Genomic DNA, 15,394 nt, shown 5'->3' with positions numbered 1-15,394 from the left:
TTTCACTGCTGGCTATAGATCCAAAAGAAAGAAAATTAATATATCAAAGAGATATCTGCACTGTCATATTTACTGCAGCACTATTCAGAATATTTACAATAGCCAAACTACAGAATCAACCTAAGTGGCCATCAATAGATGAATGGATGAAGAAAATCTGGCATATATTCACCATGGAGTACTATTCAGCCACAAAAAAAAGAATGAGATCGTGTCGTTTGCAGCAACATAAATGGAACCAGAGGTCATTATGTTAAGTGAAATAAGCCAGGCATAAAAAGACAAATATCACATGTTCTCACTCATCTGTGAGAGCTAGAAAAGTGGGCACACTGGTGGTGACCAGAGGCCAGGAGGGGTAGCACGGAGGAAGAGATGAAGAGAGGTTGATTAATGGGTACAAACACACAGTCAGGTAGAGAAATAAGAGCTGGTATTTGAAAGATCAGCAGGGTGACTGCAGTTTACTATAATCTGTTGTACACTTCAGTATATCCAGAAGAGAATAATTAAAATGTTCCTAGCGTAGAAATAAATATTTAAGGCACTGGATGTCCCAATCAACTTGATTTGATCTTTACACATTATATGAATGTATCAAATTATCACATGTACTTTTAAAATATGTGTCAATACAAGTATTATGTAGCAATTTTTTAAAATGTAATAAGATGGGAGATGTTTGACCATTCACTCTGCCAGGGGAAAACATCTCCAGGAGTAAATGGGTGAATGACAGAACTTCCCAACAGGATAGTTTATTCACCCAGGTAAATAAGCCACGCCTCCCCTAAAGACATTCCCACTCGCGGGATGAAATGCATGTGTCAGCATCGCTGCCCTCCTGGCTAGTCACAGCAAGGAGGGGCTCTAGCTGCATGGAAACCCAAGACCTCAGAGCTTGGGTGCTGGAGATAAGTGGCCAGGAGCAAACAGGAACATCTCCCTATTATTCACTCAGACTCTCTATAAACATGAGACCAGTGTTTCCTGAAACTGGGTGACATGAAGATGGCAGGGTTTTATGAAAAATTCATCCATCCATCCATCCATCCATCCATCCATCCATCCATGTGCAATAGATACTTCCTCAGTCCTAATTATGCACTAGGGCAGTGTGCCAGGCCCTGGAGATACTGAGGGGAACCAGGTGGTCAAAAACGTACACCCTCAAGGAAATTGCACTCTAGAGGAGAAAAGAGATTTTTTTTTTAAATAAATAGAACACATACCAGCATAGATGGTGATGAATACTGCAGAGGAAGACACATCAGGGAAGGAGGATACAGAAGGGTACAATGGCTGGGGCTGGGAGCAAGCGATTATTTTCAACAGAGTGGCGAGGGAAAGTTTCACTGAGAAGGTGACCTGTGAACTAGGCCCTAAAGGACGGGAAGGAGCAGGAGCAAGTATCATGGACACAGAGGGGAAGAGCTCTGCAGAGAGAGGGGACAGCAAGTGCAGAAACGCCAACGTGGGAGAGGTCCCGTTGCTCCTCTTGCACGAGGGACAGTAAAGAGCCCAATTTGGGCAAACGGAGGTGGAGAAGTATGGAGAGAACTGAAATGGATGTGACAAAGGGCCAGCACATTGGCCTTGTCACTCATGTTGACACACTGGCCTTTTTCCTTTCTGGAGATGGGAAGATCTGGAGGCTTCCCAGGAGAGGACAGAACCTGGTAATAACATCCATCCGCAAACCCTCTTCTGAGGAGCCCGACTCACGGGGTGGCTCTTGTTACACGTATGTTGGACATGCTCCTCTCCATAACTCATAATTAGGTGCATATGGGAAACATTCCATTAGAAAATAGGGTCTGGCAAAATATGGGTCTGGGTCTACCTGATCCTCACAAATCACAAGGCACCCTAGGAGTCTGACCTCCAGAATGCGGCAGAAAGCAAGAATCCACAGACAATGCCAGAGTCTGATTTTCCAGCTACGAGAAAAATTGAAGTTGACAGCTGTTCTCCAGAGACCGATCTAAAAGAGGCAAAGTTCAGTAGCTGCTCAAAGTGTAACTTCCCTTTCAAGCAAGCCTCCAGAAACACAGAAAGTCAGCTAAAGCTTAACACTCATCACCAAAATTGAAACAGTAAATCCAAGTTACGGTGTAAAGACAGCCAAAAACAATTGCCTTATTCTCTTGCATTCCATGGAAAAACACATTTCTTACATCTTCCCAACATACAGTAAGCATTCAGTATTTACCGAAAGAATAAAGGAGTCTTTAAGCCTCCCCACCAGAGGCTGACTTTGTGAACAGGGCCAGCATTCCATGACCACGTTCTGGAAGCCTTCCATCCTAGCAGGCTCCCGATACGGTATCATTCACCTTCCTCCTCCCAAATAGTCACTCAGCAAGGAGTTCTAGGTGACTGGAAGTTGAGGACAAGATGATAACACTAAACATTAAGCAGTTCAATTCACTGATTCCTTAGCAGTGCATTCAACCGTCAAGAGAAAGAACAAGAGCAACACCACCAAATGCAAAGGCCCTCCTCAGTGGCCCTCTGACGCTCTTCTTGATGGACATCACCGCACACCTGGGAGCCACCCCAGAGGACATTCCAATGGATGGCAAAGCCCACGGCCTTCCACATCTGGCATCAATTCCTTAGGCTTTGCCAACCATCCCTCCCAAACTGTGTTCTGGAAATAACCTCGAATACAAGAATTCCCACTGATAAACAGAGCCTGTCAATGGTAACATAGGAGCACCTTACAAGAAATTTTCACTTCATTTTTTTTGTTTTTTGTTTTTTTTTGAGACGGAGTCTCGCTCTGTCGTCCTGGCTGGAGTGAGTGGCGCGATCTCGGCTCACTGCAAGCTCCGCCTCCCGGGTTCTCGCCATTCTCCTGCCTCAGCCTCCCAAGTAGCTGGGACTACAGGCGCCCGCCACCTCGCCCGGCTAGTTTTTTGTATTTTTAGTAGAGAAGGGGTTTCACCGTGTTAGCCAGGATGGTCTCGATCTCCTGACCTCGTGATCCGCCCGTCTCAGCCTCCCAAAGTGCTGGGATTACAGGCGTGAGCCACCACGCCCAGCGACTTCATTTTATTAATGCTAAACTAGTGAAATCTCACCAGTTACAAAAAAAAAAGGTCAATAAGTTCATTTTAAAACACTGCCATTTCTATTTTCAACATGTTCCTAATTCTTAGTCTACGGCAGGAAAAATGGGTGTCAGACACGGCTTTATCTTATAGCCTGTTTCCAGAATGCAGTAATTGGACCAGGAGAGGTATTAGTGCTATAACTCTATATAATCCTTTATTGTGGCTCATATAGGCTCTTTCAGACTATGTGTGACAAAACACATCCAACAAGTGAAATGGAGGTTGACCGCTGACCAATCAACTTACAATACACCTTTGAAGGTAAGTTCATAAATGAGAGTCTACCTATAATTCCTATTAAATAGTGTGACTGCCCTGCTCCTATCAGATTTCCAAATCTGTTCTATTACTCAATACATTATTCAATAAATAACTATGGACATGAAACACTTTATCACGACACTTGCATGGAAACATGAGCTGAGAAGCAGATAACATTTTGACCACTGAGCATGCTGCCAGGCAGATCTTCTAGTGAGAACAACTCTTAGATAACCAATTCCAAATGCAAGACGTCAGATATTTATGGCTAATATCATGAAATGTGACATTATTGAAAAGCAAGTTTTACCCAAGTGATGTTTTTTAACTTTAAAAATATAACTATAAAAAAAAACACTTCATGAATTTGTGTGTCATCCTTGCACAGGGATCATCCCAGTCTTCTCTGTATCATTCCAGTTGTAGTCTATGTGCTGCCAAAGTCAGCATGCCCAGGTGCTTTATTAAAAAAAAAAAAAATTGTGGCCAGGCACAGTGGCTCATGCCTGTAATCCCAGCACTCTGGGAGAGCGAGGCGGGGGGATTGCTTGAGGTCAGGAGTTCGAGGCCAGCCTGACCAACATGGTGAAACCCTGTCTCTATTAAAAATACATAAATTAGCTGAGCGTGGTGGCAGGCACCTGTAATCCCAGCTACCTGGAAGGCTGAGGCAGGAGAATCGCTTGAACCCAGAAGGTGGAGGTTGCAGTGAGCCGAGACTGCTCCACTGCACTCCAGCCTGGGTGAGACAGTGAGACTCTGTCTCAAAAAAAACAAAACAAACCAAAAAAACAGAAAGAAAAAATGTGAACTTTATGGTATAAAAACAAAAAAAAAATGAGTTGTGAGATTTATTTAATTTTGCACTGCAAGGGAAGGATCATTTTAAATGAGATTCTTCTCAATTTTCAATTAAAAGAAACAACAATTATTTGTTATAAAAAATACCTGGCCTCAACAAGTACAGGAATCATCACAATTCAGGCTCCATGCAGCCACTGCCCCAAAAGAAACACAACAGGTCACTGTGTCAAACTCTAACACTAAAACATAGTGCATTTAATTATACCACATTTGGCCTCTCATTCAGAGTTCAGCATATTCTTTCCAAACAAAGGGAAATAATCCCTACTACAAGGAAAGGTTTAAGGCTGTCCTCAGTGTTGGCATGCCACAAACCAAGTAAGGTGGAGCAGCCACTCTGAGATCGAGTTATCCAAATGCAAGGGCCTAAACCCATCCTGTTCAGGTCCCAAACATCTCTGTCCTCAGTCAAGGGGGCACTGGTTCTCAGGGAGGACACACCTTGTCAGAAAGGACGATTCCCAAGGAGACAGGGTTCAGGAACTAAAACATCAAACATGATCTGGATGGAAAGCTAAACTGAAGTGGTGAAGCTGGGAGAACATCCGGAGCTGAGATGGCTGGTACACAGAGGTCTCCAGTATGGAAAGCACAACTGTTTCACTTAGGTCTGGGGAGAAAGCCATATCTATCTGGCCTTCGTGTTGTAGAGTTAAAAATCTGGGGCGAGATATATTATTCTATCTTTCTGGATTGCTCACATCATTGTCAAACGTTATTCTCACTGACATTTTTATGACTATCATGCATCTATTGCAAAGTGCACAAAACCAAAGTGTACAGCTCACATTTCCATAAAGTGGACCCATCCATGAAGGTGTCTAACTGAAATCTCACATAGAGATATGAGTAAGTCAGTCTGTATGTGCAGGATTCTAACAGCAGTAAAGACCCGATCTAAGGGCTGCCTAGCTTTTAGATCAGACTGACAATTATAAAATGAAAACACATTTACCACTTCTGCCTACAGGGACACCCCTACCACACTAGAAAGGACTGTAAAAACATGCAGTCAGTTTAAAACACACACACACACACAACTAGGAATGGAATCATTAGCTAAGATGTGGGGTTGTCTTTTTTCTAAAGCAGATTTCTTTCTGCTTTTGCCAGACAAGTTGAACATGCCTCCAAGACGCTTTCCGAGTATGAGCTGCAGTGAGAGAGAAGCCCGCCCACAAGAGGGGCTGCCGCCTAAGGAAGGGCCCTGGCCTGCCAGGCAGGAAGAACGGGCTCTACCTTCACAAATGGTTCTCAGAAGATACGTCAATCCATTTTTAAAATAATAATTCAGTTTCATAAGAGTGTCATTATGTCAGAGAAACAGAGCCACTTGGAGACATGTAGATTTATGATAAGGGATTGGCTCACACAACTACGGAGTCTGGCATACCCCAACACCAGCAGTGGGAATGGGCAAGAGGGCCAGTGGTATGGTTCCAGTCCAAAGGCCGGCGGGTTGGAAACTCAGGAAGAACCATTGTTTCAGTAGCTCTGAAGGCGGGAAAAGCTAATGTGCCAGTTTGAAGGGTGTCGGGCAGGAGGAGCTCCCTCTTACTCGGCAGAGGGTTGCTCTGGTCAGGACTTCCACTGTTTGATGGGGCCGCCCGCACTAGGGAGGCCACCTGCTTTCCTCACTCTACTGATGCAGATGCTAACCTCATCCAGAAATGCCCTCGCAGACACTCAGAATAATGTTCAACCGGATGCCTGGGCACCCCATAGCCCTGTCGAGTTGACACAGAAACTTAACTATCACGATCACATATTAGGTAGGGCAGAGGCAGGCACAAGCCCAGTGCGTTGGAGACAGGGGAGCCTGTGGACAGGAGGGGAACAGCTTCAGCCTGCAGAGCTCAGGAGACTCATGAGACACCAATGATGGCAAAGGGTCTGCGGCAAGCATAGAAAGCAAAGGGAGGTATTTGAAGTCCATACACAGAGGAGCTCACACAGGAAATCAGGGCTAGGAGTCTGGAGGACCACACAAGATAAACTATAGGAGTCTGGAGGACCACACAAGATAAACTATAAAGAGTTCAAAGCAAAAGCCTTCATAAAAGAAACATGGTTCCTCTCTCACAAGCCCCCTTCTTTTGGTTACACCGAAATCTTACACAGCCAGGCTGCTACACCCACAGCAAGGAGTATTCCCAGGGCACCCATACAAACCTCATACACTCATATCTAAAAGTCCTTCACTGAGAAGTGAGGCTTGCTATCTGGCCTGCACTCACAGAGCACCCCATCATCCTGCTACACTTCCTCTTTGAAAATTATCAAATGTGTGTAGAAAGCCTCCACCACGAAAAAGAGATTTTTAAATGAATACAGAAGAAAGGGGAGACCTGAGGAAACCGTACAGCAAACTTTAAAAGAATATTTTAGAGTTTGGAGTAATGCTAATGCTAATATCCTCAGAGTCATAAGATGATAACACATTCACATAAAACAAGAATAAGATGGTATTTCTAAAAAGGAAACAGAATAAAATAGCCATTGGCAATTGGAAGTATGCTAGCATAACTAAAATATTGCCAAAAAAAAGGAAGTGAAAAATAAAGCTAAGCAAATTTCCCAGAAAGTAAAACCAAAAAAAACAAGATGCAAAATAAAAGAGACTTAATAGTACAAATACAAGGCCAATATCCAACTATTAAGAGTTCCACAGAAACCAGAGAAAGATAATATTAACAAGTTATACAGAAAAGGTTCCTAGAACTCTAAGAAAAAAGGTTTCTGATTGAAAGGGTACGCCAAGTATCCAAAACAATAAGAGACACACACCAAAATTTTTCATTATAGAATACAAAATAAAAGAGACTTAATAGTACAAATACAAGGCCAATATCCAACTATTAAGAGTTCCACAGAAACCAGAGAAAGATAATATTAACAAGTTATACAGAAAAGGTTCCTAGAACTCTAAGAAAAAAGGTTTCTGATTGAAAGGGTACGCCAAGTATCCAAAACAATAAGAGACACACACCAAAATTTTTCATTATAGAATACTAAATATTTTTCTTTATAGAATACTATTTCTAAAACATAAAGACATTAAAAAGAGCCTATTTATAAAGAGAAAACAATCAAGATGAAATTGAGTCTCTTAATAGCAACACAGACCACTAAAGTGACACTTTAGATTTCTATACCCAGCCAAGTTATCAAGACACTCAAATCTACTTTTCACATAAGCTTTTTTAGGAAGCCTCTTACTGCAAGATGTTCTTCAACAATACAAAACAGTAATCAAGAAACAACCCCCCACCCCACTCCCCAACAGTGTCTAAATATCAAGAAAGCAGTGAGAAAGTTCTAAGATGACCACTTTACAGCAACACATGGACAGGGCAGCCTCATCTGGCAAGAAGATGGTGGGCTGCAGAGGAGAAGGGGTAAAACCAAGAGATTATTCTGGGATATTTATTTTAAAATATATAGAGAGGTTTTATAATATAAATGTGTATTGATCTGATGGAAAAGATAAAAATTAATATGCAAAAAAATTGTTTAAGGAGAAGAATAAGGCAGGAAAAGCAAGTTACACTAGAAAAGAGGCAAACAGGATATACTGCCTCACTACTTGGATCTGAAGTAAACAACTGAAATCTGCATCTATAAGAGAGTTCAGAGAGAGCATTTCTAAACTGTATTTTACAATGTAGAGAAAACCACATTTCTAAACTTAATTTTGAAATAAGGTAGAAACCTTCAAAAGAATTAAAAACACAAAGAGTTCAAAGTGGTTGCCTTTGGTGGAACAGGACTGGGATGGCACAGAGGGGCAGGAGATTATTGATTTTCATGATAAGCACTTCTAAACTATTTGAACTTTTAACTACTACGTGTGTTATTTTAATAATACTTTAATACAAAAAAGTAGTATCCAGATATAACTGTCAAGGGACAGCCCATTCTTTTAGCTAAGTTTAGGACTGGTCATACATAAGGAGATTTTTTTAGAACATGAAATCAGACTAAAGACCTAATTTGTTTCTATACTGCTTCCACCACAAAAGAACTAGTAACTACTCATATCTGCTATCACTCCCCACGATCACTTCCTTTTGCCAGGGGCAACTGACACCTAGATCATGGATAAAAGAAGGGGAAACTGTCATCTGCCCCATAAGAGTCTAACTAGAAACAAACATGAGTACAGCACTCAGAGTGCAACGTTTGTATGTATTCCTTTGAGATGAGCAGGCTGGCTTTCAGCACAGGAGTCTTTACCCTAAAATTCACCCCACAGGGAAATCGAAGAGTCCAGTTCTTCCCCTTTAAACGGAAATCACTTTATTCTACAAAGTATTTGCTCTTACTAAGTTGTCTTGCTTCCTTTCATCCTCCACCAAATTCCTAGAACATCTTTCTTTCTTCTTTTCATCAAACCACATCCTTCTCTTCTGAGCCAACAGTCCAAGGGGTCATCTTCTCTAACAAGCTTTTCTCTATTCATGTCTACCCAAAGTGTACAATCTGTAATCCATCCTTTATTTCAACATTCTGTGTGTGTGTGTGTGTGTGTGTGTGTGTGTGTGTGTGTGTGTAAGAGAGAGAGTGTTAGACCACGGGGACAGACAAAGGCAGAGCATCAGAGAGAGAAAGCAATTTCTTGTCTTGTACTGCGAGCTCTAGGCTGGTCACATAAAATATTTATCATCTTAACCACCTCTCCACGCCTTGCAGGTGGAACGCTCACTGTACAACTCAGACCAACAGCACAGTGCCCTCTACTGGCCAGCCAGCATAGCAGTGTTTTCTGCAAAGTAAACAACACTGGGGGCCTGCGCCAGATGAAGTTCCAGTTCTTCATCAATGATCTAATAAGGATCCTCAGAGAAGCGATGTTTAGCCTTAGAACTGTAATAGCCTTATTGCATTTGGTTCTTGCATATTCACTTATAGCCATTTAATTTAAAAACACAAAGTACTATAATTCATTCCTAAGTAATTCTAAAATGTTTAGTCATCTTTTCATTTCATTTACTCATTAGTTTACCCAGAAATCAGAGAAGGAGAATATTAAATGTTGTGGGGACTGGATGCAATTTGTATACAACATGTATACAATTTGGGAATCTTGCTTTAAGAAAAATACAGTGTTACAAAAACAAAATTGGGCACAGAAGTGAAGTTTACTTATAATGAAAAAAAATCACAACATATTACAAATTCATGAAGGCTGAAAAATGCATCACTTTATCCAGAAAACATACTATTTTTATTAAATACTATAATATTAATATTAATAGTCTATAATACTTCCCCCTCCACATTTTTAATTTGTGTGGATAGTTTCTTAGAAAATTTTGTAAATAGTCTGTATAGAAAGAACAGAGAATTCATTCTTTCCTCTAGCTATAATTGATCAATTATTTTTAATTGATCTTTTGGTAAAGCTTCTTTCAGCTCCGCAACTTATCAACCTATGCCAGGTAAATTTTTATGATCGTTGTCAAGTTTAGACGAATTGCTATGAAATTTCCTTCGTAAGCGAAACTTAAAATCTAGCTTCTGGCTCCACACATTTCAAACACTGTCTCTCCAATATGACTCACGTACTTCAAGTATAACATACCACACTGATATTTTGATACTTCTAGACATGCTACACCATATAATAATCTCAGGTGCAGAAGTGGCCAGGAAGAATACTTCTGGTCCTTATTTCTATGCTGGGGGAACTAATAATTTACCTGTTCACAAAAGTGACTGCACACCATGTAAATACATCTCTAAACCCAACAAAATGTTATTTCCAACTCAACTTTCCCTTACCCAGGTCTCCAAAACATGCCTCCTAACAGAAGAAGGATGAGAGAGGGGGAAGTTTGGGTGAAAAGACATTGTGTTCTTACCCCAAGCAAGGCTCAAGTCTATTATATTATACAAAAATAATTGGCCATGTTGACATTGGCAGGGTCCCTTCTGGGGCCCTGGGGCAGACATCCTGAAGTGTAAATACCATTAGCTTCCAGAAAATCTGCTTATGTGGATATATGCATCATCTAATACAAATATGTAAGTGATTTACATGTGGTTATTTTAATAACAACCTATATACATTTCCAGACTTTACTCCAAGTTTATACAATCTTACATAGATGTCTCAACACACATATTTACACAGAGAGTTGCCAATGTTCCACAAGTATGAGACATTATGCCATTTTCTGAATTTTTTTCTTTCTCAACAATATTGCAAAATCCTTGCAAGCCAATTGTACTCATTCTTATTCATCCTTTTTAATGGTGATATAATATTCCATGATTTATTCAGTCATTCTTCTATGATGAGCATTTACTTTATTTCCAGGCTTTGTATACTATAAGACATGTCTCAACGAAGACCCATGTTCATATGTCCATGAATACTGATGAGTTTGATTATTTGAGATCAATTGTCCTGAAGTGGAATTAATGAGTCTAAGGGTCACGTGGTTGTTAAAAATTAAACTACAGTCCACATTGCATTCAGATTTCCTAAGTTCCTACCTAATGTCTTGTTTCTGTCCTAGAGGAGCATAAATTTTAATATATAGTAGATAACATGCTAAAAGGATTTTAAAACTTCACATTTCTAGCAGCAATGTGTTGGAGTATTATTTGCATGCATATTCCTGCCAGCAACAGATATTAACAGTTTTTTTTTTTATAGTACTCAGTCTTATGTCAAGTAAGACATCACTGTCACATTAATTTGCATTTCCTTGACTGCTAATCAAGTTGAATATATTTTCACACATTTGAGAGCCATATCATCTCCTCATACACTTGGCCCATTTTCCCACTGGTTTGTTGATCTTCCCAGTGTCCCTTTGCAAAGCCTCTTGGAACTGTCTGTTAACTCTATTTTATATTATGTAGTTTGCATTTAGTTGTTTTCTAGATCACTTATTTTTATATCAAGTTTTTAACAGCACCTTTGACATACAAAGAGGTACTGGACATTGGACATGTTCCAAAATATTTATAGCACCTTAGATTAGTATTAAGAAGTTCTTCCCCAACCTCATTATATATGTAATGGCTAAGACTGTCTTTACTGATTTTATTATATCAGTCTTTAATTTCTGCAATCAGAATTTGTTTTCATATATAATAAAAGATAGAATTCAGTTCTGACTTCATCCTGACACACAACCACTTATTTAAAAATGGTACCAGCACAGCCTGGCGCAGTGGCTGACACCTGCAATCCTAGTACTTTGGGAAGCCAAGGAGGGAGGATCACCTGAGGTCAAGAGTTCGTGATCAGCCTGGCCAACATGGTGAAACCCTGTCTCTACTAAAAATACAAACCTTAGCCAGGCATGGTGGCACGTGCCTGTAATCCCAGCTACTCAGGAGGCTGGGGCAGGAGAATTGCTGGAACCTGGGAGGTGGAGGCTGCAGTGAGCCAAGATCGCACCACTACACTCCAGCCTGGGTGACAGAGCAAAACTTCTCAAAAAAACAACGACAATAACAAAACACACACACACACACACACACACACACACAAAGAATGGTACCAGCACAATAATCCACTCCATTTAACTGAGATATCACTCTTCAATATATTGGCATGTATTTAGTTTTATGAATACCTTTGTCAATTCCCAACCAATATCACATTAATTTACAGTAGTTTTATACATGTTCTGGCTCTTGGTAAGGTAATATCTCCCCCTAAACAATATTATTCCTTACCAAAATTTATATAGAGATATATAGATATATACACACATATTTAGTTTCCTATTTATAAGTTTTATATATGTTATTTTATATATATATTTTATATATATATATATACTGTACTGTACTGTATATATACACACACAGGTTAAATATCCCTAATCCGAAATTTGAAATGCTCCAAAATCCAAACCTTTTTGAGCACTGACATGACACCTTTGCTTTCTGATGGTTCAATGTACACAAACTTTGTTTCATGTACAAAATTATTTAAAATATTGTCTAAAATAACCTTCAGGCCAGGCATGGTGGCTCACACCTATAATCCCAGCGCTTCGGGATTATGGTGTCACGGTGTCACAGTTGCTGCTCCCCTTTAGATCCACAGCCGTGTTCCACACAAGGAGAAACAGAGAACTGGGCAGCTCAATCCGGGAAGTGGAGCTTCCTCAGATGCCCTCAGCTACCATCGCATTGGCCAGAACTCTGTCTCATGAATGTTTCCAGTTTCAAAGGTTTCCAACTGAGCACATCTGGCACAAAACTGGCGGGCAATATATGCCTTGATGCCTTTTTCTGAATTAAACAAACGTCCAAGACATGGCCTCCTGGCTTCCATACATGAGGTCGGCCAGGTGGTACATCTGGCCCCAGTCCACCCTGTAAGGGAGTCAAACTAGGACTATTCTATAGGGAGTCAAACTGGGACTATTCTATAGGGAGTCAAACTGGGACTATTCTATACCTTGCATAAATAAGAAAGAGCAGAAATATTAATGGTTTGTGTCTGAGGCATGACAAAAAAAGCATGTACCCATTATAGCATCCATAGAAATGAATGACCTAGAATCAGGAGCTAAAAATCTCCCCTCAGATAAGTCCCACTCAACTAGAAAATCAACAACTTTCAGCAGGCAGAGCGGAACAGCTCTCTCATCATTAGGTATTATCTGGGAGAAACACACAATTGGATTTTCAACAAAGCTGAACATAACTATCCTTTATAGGAAGCTGTAACCAAACACTTGTTAGATCCAATTTCCTCAGAATAACCAAAGCCTGGGCGGGGACATGGAAAGCTGATGTCTAATCCCAGCGTGAGCTTGGAGAAGCTGCTTGACTTTTCCACACCTCTATCTCTACACTCTGCCCTGGAGGCCACCATTTTTCCTTTCTCTTTCGCAGGTCTTGTGAAGTTGCAGTTAATTTATAATTCTAGAGCAGGAAAGAATGCCTGTACAGGAGAATACAAAGGAAGGCAAGAATATGTCTGATATTAATAATATCTTGTTAATGATATTTAATATTATCATAGAATATGATATAGCATATATCGTATATAATAATATTAAGTCATGTAGAGCCATCAACATGGTAGCCAGCTGGCAACAGTTTTGAAAGGGAAATAAGTGAGTAGGCTTTCCTGGTAATGTCCACCAGAACTACAGATGTGTGCAAAACAGGGATGTGTACATCCTTCTGGATACAGATTCAGAACTGTAATATCTCTAGAGAGATACAGTCTCTAGGTCAGATACACTGAGAACACAAAATATAAAGGGTTAAGCGTGTGATAAAAGTGAAGGTACTTACATCAGGTTGTGTTTTAAGAAGTCTATGAAGTTAAATTTTATATGTGTGAAGGTGACTTCAACATGTATAACCAGTTATAAAACACAAAATGATTTTACTAATCAGACTTTAATATCAGACATTAAGGTTATATGAAAAGCAAGAAAGAAAATAATGGTCTTATAAAAGGAAAAATAAATCAAGCGGGTTTATGTGGTTTTGAGAAAAGAAACTGGAAGAATAAAGGGTATACATCAATAGATCTCGTGAGAGAGAGAGACAGAGAGAGATTGATTAACAGGCATTTCCAATGGGTTGTGACCACCACCACCACCACCCCCGAAAAAACAAATCCTACTTAACAAATCTAATAGAAGTTTTATCATCTGCAAACTTGAGACTGGAGTCAAAGCAATTTCAGACCCATTCAATCCAATAATTCTAAAACCAACACATATACTATTTTTAGTAAAGTGACTACTATCAAGTTATCTCACATAAGAAAGAGGAAGCCGGGCGCGGTGGCTCAAGCCTGTAATCCCAGCACTTTGGGAGGCCGAGACGGGCGGATCACGAGGTCAGGAGATCGAGACCATCCTGGCTAATATGGTGAAACCCCGTCTCTACTAAAAATACAAAAAACTAGCCGGGCGAGGTGGTGGGCGCCTGTAGTCCCAGCTACTCAGGAGGCTGAGGCAGGAGAATGGCGTAAACCCGGGAGGCGGAGCTTGCAGTGAGCTGAGATCCGGCCACTGCACTCCAGCCTGGGCGACAAAGCGAGACTCCGTCTCAAAAAAAAAAAAAAAAAAAAAAAAGAAAGAGGAAGATGGGTAAGAGCAGTAATTTCTCCAACAACTAAACAATAACTGTAAATTCTCACTAAAAAAAAATACAATTCTGAGAATACAGACCAAAGTTAATAGTATCTGATGGCCTCAAGCCGACTGACCCAAGCAAAGATTTAGAAGTAATGAGAACAATAGCCTAGTTTAGGGACATGCACTTACTAGCAAGGGGACCACAGATCATTATATGTGACCTTTCCCATCACACTATAAAGTGACTCTGTCTGAACACTGTGTACTTCTTTTTAAAAAAAAAAAAAAAAAAAAAAGGAAAGGGAAGATTTTTAAAAATTGTTCTCAATAAATAATCTAACTACAACTTCTGAAAAAACATAAACAGATGTTAGATGAAAAATGATTTTTAAATAATGGGGTACCATTCAGTTCTATCTCTTCCAAATCCTATACCAATTACCAATCCACCAATAATTCTATCAGTATAATACCTAATCCTCATACCATTTATATAGACAATACTGAATACTGACAGTATTCAATGCACAACTGGACTGGGGTAGCAGGGCAGTGGGGCAAGAAAGTACCAGTGAACGACTCTGCATTGGAATGAGGCAGAGGGAAGCAGACGACAAATCCCCACTGGGTTCCTTCCAACACGCTCTCTAGTGCATTGCATACCCATGGACACGGCAGAATCATCTCTTATAGCTCGAGGAGTTCAGATAGAGAATGTTACTTCACGGTGCTTGTAAACATTTGGATAATCATCAACAAAGGACAATCCCAAATTCCTACTGGAGAAGTTTTTTTAAAGATCTACACGCCTTGTTTGGTTCTGAGCTGGTATCTTGCACCCAGTGTGTATGCACGCACATCTTTACGCCTCTACCTACCGAACGCTGGCAACAGGCTCAGAGTCACATGCTACGGCAAACTTGCCATTAAGTATTCCGGCTTTAACCGGACTTTAATTTTCTTCACAATTGACTGTATGACTATCCTTTTCAGCATCAGAGTGTGTGGCACCTGATCAAACTCTGAAAGATCCACAAGAGAAAATATCCAGAGTGTTTAATTATTTTTCCAACA

At 40.3% G+C, this 15,394-nt stretch overlaps 1 protein-coding gene and 1 non-coding gene across 3 annotated transcripts in view; both read right to left on the bottom strand.

The window, feature by feature from the left end:
- Nucleotides 1-15,394, bottom strand: part of ATP8A2 (ATPase phospholipid transporting 8A2) — a 653,085-nt gene that overhangs the window by 499,328 nt on the left and 138,363 nt on the right. The gene's annotated exons all lie outside the window — the stretch shown is intronic.
- Nucleotides 3,724-3,830, bottom strand: LOC114673665 (U6 spliceosomal RNA). Its single transcript, XR_003724428.1, has one exon. It is a non-coding gene; the product is annotated as a U6 spliceosomal RNA (small nuclear RNA).

This window comes from Macaca mulatta, chromosome 17 (assembly GCF_049350105.2).
Source record: "Macaca mulatta isolate MMU2019108-1 chromosome 17, T2T-MMU8v2.0, whole genome shotgun sequence".
NCBI lineage: Eukaryota > Metazoa > Chordata > Mammalia > Primates > Cercopithecidae > Macaca > Macaca mulatta.
The sequence above is the reverse complement of the archived record's forward strand: the minus strand, read 5'-3'. Positions and strand labels throughout refer to the sequence as shown.